Raw genomic sequence first — 8,472 nt, forward strand, 5'->3', positions numbered from 1 at the left:
TCTGGAAAAATTCTGGATAAACCTGCGATAGTAGCCAGCGAGACCCAAGAATTGACGGATTTATGTGGGTGTCTTCGGTGCTAACCAGTTCTCTATCGCTTTGATTTTGGAGGGGTCCACGTGTATGCCTTCTTCGCTTACCACGTGACCTAGGAAGGTTACTTTTCGAATCTAAAATTCGCACTTGGGGAACTTTGCGTAAAGCTTCTCCATCCTTAAGGTTTCCAACACCGATCTCAAGTGTTGTCGATGATCTTCCTCACTTCTGGAATAGACAAGTATATCGTCGATGAACACGATGACGAACTTGTCCAAGAAAGGACGGCACACCCGGTTCATCAGGTCCATGAACAATGTCGGTGCGTTGGTTAGACCGAAGGGCATTACTACGAACTCGTAGTGACCATATCGAGTCCGAAATGTTGTCTTAGGAAAATCACTCTCATGAACTCGCAGCTGATGGTACCCTGATCTCAGATCTATTTTCGAGAAGTAGCTGGCTCCTTGAAGTTGGTCGAAGAGATCGTCGATTCGAGGAAGAGGGTAACGGTTTTTGACTGTGAGCTTGTTCAACTCCCGATAATCGATACACATCCGAAAGGATCCATCCTTCTTTTTCACGAAACAGATCGGGGCTCCCCAGGGTGAGGAACTCGGTCTGATGAATCCTTTGCTGAGAAGCTCATTGAGCTGACTAGATAGCTCCTGCATTTCTGCTGGTGCTAGGCGATATGGAGATTTAGCTACGGGAGTAGCCCCGGGGACTAAGTTGATGCGAAACTCGACTTGGCATTCAGGAGGGATTCCCGGAAGATCTTCGGGAAAGACATCGGGAAAGTTGCAGACTTCGGGGATGCTCTCGAAGTCTTTAACTTCCTGCTTCTCGTTGATAACATGGGCTAGGAATGCATAACACTCCTTTCGCAGGAGTTTCTGAGCTTTGATGCACGAAATGATGCGAAGGTTTGAACTGAGTTTATCACCGTAGATCATGAGGGTTTCTCCGGAGAGAAGATTGAGACAGATAGCTTTTTCGTAACAAAGAATATCAGCACGATTGGGGCTCAACCAATCCATGCCGATGATGACATCAAAGCTTTTTATAGAGACTGGCATAAGATCGATGGGGAATGAATGGTCGTTCAGAGTGAGGATACAACCCACGAATATGTCTCTAGTGCTCTCTTTCTCACCGTTAGCCATTTCGACGGTAAACGTTTCAGTTAAAGGTTGGGATTTATGTTTAAGAAAATGCTTGAATGCATGACTAACAAAACTTCTTTCAGCACCGGAATCGAAAAGAATGCATGCATAAGAGTTATCGAGGAGGAACGTACCCGTCACAACAGTAGGGTCAGCCACGGCTTCCTCTTGACCCATCGTTAGCACTCTCCCTGTGCCACCTGCTGTTGTTGCCTTGGGGCAGTTTCTCTTGAAATGCCCGATTTCCCCACAGCCGTAACAGGCTTTACCGACACCTGCTCCAGAGGCCTGGTCGGTTGGTTGGACTGGTGTCTTGCAGCTTCGAGCCATGTGGCCCTTCTTGCTACAGTTGCTGCAGAGCGTTTCACGGCATGGGCCGGGGATGCGGTGATGATAGTTGCATTTGCTGCACCAAGGGAGGGTACCAGTATATCCACTGGTAGGTGGTTGAGTGGTAGGAGCAGCAGCAGGAGTAGTAGCAGCGTGGACTGCTACCGTGTGTTGCTTCTTTGAGGGTTCCTGCGAAGATTGGCCCTTTTTTTGTTTCCAAAATTTTCTTTTCTCACCACTCCCTTTAGCCGGTTCAGGAGTGGCTGTCACTTCATCGAGATCGACTCCATGATCTATGAGGGTCTGCGCCAGACACTTAGCGCTGTCGAAGGTGTTTGGCCTGGCAGCCAAGACATTTCCTTTGGTCGGCTGGGTCAGCCCCCAAATGTATCATTCAACCTTTTTGCTTTCCGGGGTGACCATCCCCTGGCAGAGAAGCGCTAGGTCTTCAAACCTAGATGTGTAGGTGGTAATATCAGAACTCTTCATCTTTAGGTTCCAGAGTTCGTGCTCCAGTTTCTGGATTTCGCCCCGTGGGCAGTACTGAGCAAGCATGAGCTCTTTCAAGCTCTCCCAACCTATAACATTTGCTATTGGAAGGGTTAGGGACTTGACCCGGCCATTCCACCAGGTCAATGCTTTGTTGGCGAAAGTGCAAGCGGCGAATTTCACCTTGTTAGCTTCAGAACAAGAGCAGATTTTGAAGACGGACTCGATCTTTTCAATCCATCGAGTCAGGGCAATAACACCTCAGGTGCCGTCGAAGGACGTGGGTTTTGCGTTCATGAAGTCTTTATAGGAGCACTCCTTCTGGTGTCCCTGACCACCTTCCTGATTCTGGGGATGAGTACCACTTCCTTGCCCACTAGATCCACCAGAATTAACTTGTGCCATCGCAGCAGTCACAGCAGCAGTAACAGCTGCTTGGAACATAATGGGATCGAACTGAGGGGGCGGTGGTGTTGGTGGAGTGTCGTTGTTCCTTCTGATTGGTCTTCTTCGGGGAGGCATCTTGTTCTAAAAAGAATCAGGAAGAAGAGGGTGGTAAGTCCTCCGAATCGAACCAAGAGATATGAAGCAAGAATATATATCTCATTACGATGGTTGGAGTGTTCTACTAAGCGATAAGCAAGGGAAAGTTACTAATGCAAGTAAGTTATCGCTAAGAAATGAATAGGTAGCAACACTAAGAATGAATTTCTACCATGTATTCGGATCTGACTAAAATACTCCTATAGTATTTTAAGTTGTATGGATATCGGGTAAGTTTTAGGCTTGTTGCAACACCAAAGTCACTCCCAAGCACATGTTGGTCATGTCTCGAATGAATATAGTTGATCAGGCTATATTGACCCTAGACATGATTACATAACTGCCCAGGTTTAACCGCAGTGTTCAACATCCAAAATACTTTTGTTTTATTCTACTTAGGACACGGATTCTGCTACTCGGGTATACTTGTATACTTTTTGTAAAAATACTTATATTTTAGAAGTATACTTTTAGTTCAGAGCAATATAGCCCCTTAGTGTTTATAGTTGTATACTATGTAAGGTTCGATATACTTAGTTCACTATAAACAATAGCTCTGATAGTAATCTGTCACACCCCGAAACCGATGGCGGAAACGTTCCGGGGCGGAGGTAATGTCATGCGTAGTATCACAACAGATGTATCATAGTAAGCATGGTAAACACAACCATTACATTATAATAAGAATATTTACATTGTTCGAAAACATGGTTTATACATATCACCATATATAGCAAAAGTAAAAGATGTGACTTTAGGATGTTCCATCTTCTCAAAAAGTTGGCAAAAGTACCTGCCTATTGATGTCCTTAGAATACAAGCAGTTTTAAAATATCAGCATAAAGCTGGTGAGTTCATAAGCATTTAATTCTGGTGAAAGAAATGTTTCCTTGATTCTTTGAAAAGTTGTTTCCCAAGAAAATCCCATATTTTTTTATGAAAGAGGTTTGATTTCCCATTAGTTATATGATAAATCATCTGTTTATGAAAGGTTGAGTTATCTCAAGAAAATCCTATATTTTCCTAAAGGTTGATAGTTGATTATCCATACGCGAGTATCTACCATACTCGGACAGCAGTTTTCTTTTCGAAGCTCTGGTTACACCCAGAGGAGTACATTAGCCGTATTGTCGAAGCTCTGGTTACACCCAGAGGAGTACATTAGCCGTATTTTCGAAGCTCTGGTTACACCCAGAGGAGTACATTGGCCGTATTTTCGAAGCTTTGGTTACACCCAGAGGAGTACATTGGTCGTATTTTCGAAGCTCTGGTTACACCCAGAGGAGTACATTGGCCGTATTTTCGAAGCTCTGGTTACACCCAGAGGAGTACATTGGCCGTATTTTCGAAGCTCTGGTTACACCCAGAGGAGTATATTAGCCGTATTTTCGAAGTAAATTTCCGCTACCTAAGTTGTGAGTGCCATAACCGTACTTAGACTGGATAAGGCACATAAATGGGCCAGTATCTTTTATGACTTTGTCACCCCTGAACCAAATGGTTCCACTGTAGCTAGCAGCGAGGGTGTGGGATAGTCAGTCCCATATAGTGTTAGATATAGTGTCTAAGTCCATAACTATATTTGGTATGTACTTGACCCGACCCTGCATGGTCCATTTGGGTTGCACTTCACCCGAACAATTTATGGATAATCGTTTGAGAATAGTATAAGTTATGATTTATTAATATATTATAAGTCCTAATATATTAATATAAAATCATATTATTTAACTAGTATTGATCTATAATTAATCTAGAATTAATTTAGAGATCAAAAGTATGACTAATTAAATACGGGCTCTTGTATTTATATAGTGTGGGCTAATGCTTATTTGGAATGGGCTAGGTTTGCATGGAAAGTCCATGGATACTCCATAGAGCTTTAACCCATGGATCTCATGGAAATGAAAAGACATGGGTATTAGGGTTTACATGAATGTAACCCTAATCCACCACACTATATAAAGGAGGCTTTGGTTCTTGAAATCACATGAGTTGTGGTGAGTAAAGTAAGAGGGCCGATTTCAAGAAGGTAATTACTATTCTCTCAAAGTTCCAAGTTTGTGATGATTTGTGATTTCCATTTGAGGCATCCACATTATTGGTGCTAGGCTCTAAAACTCCAAGCAATCAACTACAACTACAAGGTAAGTAATTCTACTAGCTTTATGTGATTCAAGTTCCCCATGCCATGCTAGATAGGATAAGAACCTTGGAAAAATAATTATTTGCATGTATCATAGTCAAACATAGATCCAAGGTTTCTAGGGTTGCATGTACACCATAGGAGTGTTAGAATGCTCAAAACCCATCAGTGGTATCAGAGCCAGGTTTGTTTATTTGATACTTGATGCAAAAAAAAAAAAAAGAACTTGAAAAATCGAAGTTTTGTTCAAAAGCTCGTATCAATGTTTCAAGTTTTGTATATGTAGTTACGATTCTTGAAAGTTTTTGATATGAACATTCATAAACATATGAGTTTAGAAGATCATAGAAATTATGTGCTAATAATTGATTAGATTAATTCTTGATCTTTATGTGTTTTAAAAGGAGTCCATAACTAGTTCTTAAGTTATGGATAACCAAAAGTCACATTTAGAAATAACCATTAAAAGAACACATAGGTTACAAAAAACGAAGAGTCTTCATTTTTAATAACCATTAACTCATAAGTTATGAGAAATGAAAAGTTTAGAAAACTTGCCCTCAAGTTTTGGAACATGTAAAGTCATATTAAAAACTTTAGTTCCAACCCCTTGAATTTTAAAAGTTAAAATTCAACCCTTATACTTTATAATATTATAAGTTTAATAATATTTATATATGTATAAGATCAAGTCGTCTTACCGCTAGTACGCCTCATTCACGAAGCCGGTCTGTAAGGGGGGTATAAGGTTGTTGCCTATAAAATGACAACTTAATGGGTGTCCACTCTCACCCACCGCTTCCTTGATCGATGGAGGGTCGTTAGCCGAACGGGTAGGACAAGGACTTATAAATTCTCATTAAAAGTATAATGATAATACTAAAGTAACTAAACTTGATTGAATTCCCAATCTTAGTAATTTTAGGAAAATGTGAATAAGGTGCTAATCCATGAAATTACACTTTACACTTTGTTTAAGTCGTTAGTGGAGCGTGTGTGGTTAACCGACACACTAACTTGAACTTAAAAAGGTAGGTAAAGGGTGACTTAATGTTTATCATAGTATCCATGGAGCGTGTGTGGTTAACCGGCACATCGATTGAGGGGTAATACATTAAGGGTACCAAGTAATTTCCATGGTTACTTCACATCTTGTTTTGTGATCCTCGGCATCTCAGTCACAAAACTTGAAGGGCACACTCGAGATTGAAACATGCCATTGAAGAAAGTTTAATGAATCTCAAAGAATCTAGGAGTTTCTAAACCAATTAAAACCTAATTAAATATTTCGTTTTTCATGGTGGAAATTGGTGAATCGTCATTCACCTACCTTCAAATATCTTATAGCTTAGATTACGGCATCACTCTTCTAAGTTATAAAATATTATGTTGGGTCCTAGCCTTAATATTACATTTGGGTGTTTTGTTAAGGACTATCTCTATATCTACTCTAATCTATTCCCTCTTCTTTTCAGATGTCTTCCAATAACAATGCTTCTGGCTCAAACCCTACTAGCTCCTTCTCTCTCATGAATCTTTGTGGGAGAGTCATCTTTGATGGGTCCAACTTTACAGATTGGATCAGAAACATCAGGATGGTCACTCGGTATGAGAACAAAGAATATGTTCTCGACAAGGAGCTGAAGGTACCCGAGCCAACTGCTACTCCTGAAGAGCTTGCTGAATATGAGGTACATGAAAGAGATGCTACAAAAATGGCATGCATCATGATGGCCACCATGAAAGCCGAGCTCCAAAAGTCCTATGAGGACTAATATCCTTTTGAGATGCACCAGGACTTGATGGACCGCTACCATCAAAGTGCTCGTCAAGAGCGATAGGAAATAATCTCCTCCATGATAACAACCCGAATGAAGGATGGTGAACCCATCACGGGCCACATATAGAAAATGCAAAGGTATGTGGACCGTTTACTGAAGCTGAATGTGAACTTCCCTGAGAAGTTAGCAATAGACATCATTTTGCACTCCTTGCCATCGTGTTATGATCAATTCCGCATGACATATCACATGAACGAGGAAAACGTCACCCTCAGCAAACTTCAAGGACTCTTGAAGACCACCGAAAGTGGTCTAAAGGATAAGTCGGTTGTTACTACTCCTACTCCTACTCCAACTACGGCCAATGTCTTGGCAATCGGGCATGGCAAAGGGAAGAAGAGAAAGAACCCTTATAAGGGTACCAAGGGTAAGACCCTTGAAGGCTCCTCTTCAAGCAAAACCAAGAAAGGTTTTGTCACTCCTTCTGCTAACCCTAATGAGGCTGAATGCTTCTATTGCCATGAAAAGTCACACTGGAAGCGAAACTGTCCAAAGTACCAGCAAGATTTGAAGGATGGGAAAGTAAAACCCAACGATGCAGGTATATACACTATATTGTCTAATAACTCACCTCATTCTAAGTCTTGGGTCCTTGATACAGGTTGTGGTATTCAAATATGTTGTGATTTGCAGAGACTAAAAAGAAGTGAGAATGTGGAGCAGGGAAAGATAAACTTGATCATGGGAAATAGGAAAGCTTCACCTGTCACCAAGATAGGAGTTTATTCCTTAGTGCTAAATAGTGGGTTTACATTAGATTTGAATAAATGTTATTATTCGCCAGAAATGGCAAGAAATGTTATTTCCTTTCATGCATTGTATAAACAAGGTTTTACCTTTTATTTTGATAATAATAATGGTAGTATTGATGCTTTCTTTAAATGTTCTTTATTTTAAAGCATTACCTTGTGATGGCGTGTATGAAACTGTATCTGTTGTCGATAATCTAGGAAATAATGTATTGTGTATTAACTCTTCCACTAGCTTAGATAAAGCATCCTTATGGCATTGTCGTCTTGGACATGTAAGCAAGAAACGCATAGGCCAACTCCAAAAGGATGGAGTCTTGGAGTCATTTGACCTAAAGTCAGATGATAGTTGTGAATCTTGTTTGCTTGGTAAAATGACAAAGTCACCTTTTACTGGCACTTGTGCTAGGGGTGAAGGTTTGTTGGACCTCATACACACGGATGTGTGTGGACCCTTCACAACCGCCACAAGAGATGCTAATCGGTTCTATGTGACTTTTACTGAAGATTTTAGTAGATATGGATATGTCTACCTAATCAAGCATAAGTCAGAAACCTTTGAGAAATTCAAAGAGTTTAAGCAAGAAGTGGAGAATCAGTTGGGCAGGAACATTAAGATGCTTCGATCCGATCGTGGTGGTGAGTATCTTAGTACTGAGTTCCTTGACTATCTTAAGGAATGTGGGATTGTCTCATAATTGACACCTCCTAGGACACCACAGTTGAATGGTGTAGCTGAGAGGCGCAATCGGACCTTGTTAGACATGGTTCGTTCCATGATGAGTCGAGCTTCGCTACCAATCTCATTTTGGGGGTATGCCTTAGAGACTGTCGCCCATATCCTTAATCTAGTCCCTACAAAGAAGGTTGCCAGAACACCTCACGAGGTGTGGACTGGAAAAGTTCCCAATCTAGACCACATCAAGATTTGGGGTTGCGAGGCTTTCGTGAGACGCGAGACTCACGATAAGCTCGAACCCCGAAGCGAAAGGTGTATTTTCATCGGCTACCCACAGAAATCCTTTGGTTACATCTTCGACAGACCCAGTGATAATGTGGTCTTTGTAGCAAGAAGAGGATTCTTTCGAGAGAGAGAATTCATGAGCCAAGGAGACAGTGGGAGGCAAATTGACCTTGAGGAAAATGAAGAGTCAAGTGGTGAAGGAACCTC

Source organism: Lactuca virosa, chromosome 5 (genome assembly GCF_052849685.1).
Source record: "Lactuca virosa cultivar CGN04683 chromosome 5, Lactuca_virosa_CGN04683_v6, whole genome shotgun sequence".
NCBI lineage: Eukaryota > Viridiplantae > Streptophyta > Magnoliopsida > Asterales > Asteraceae > Lactuca > Lactuca virosa.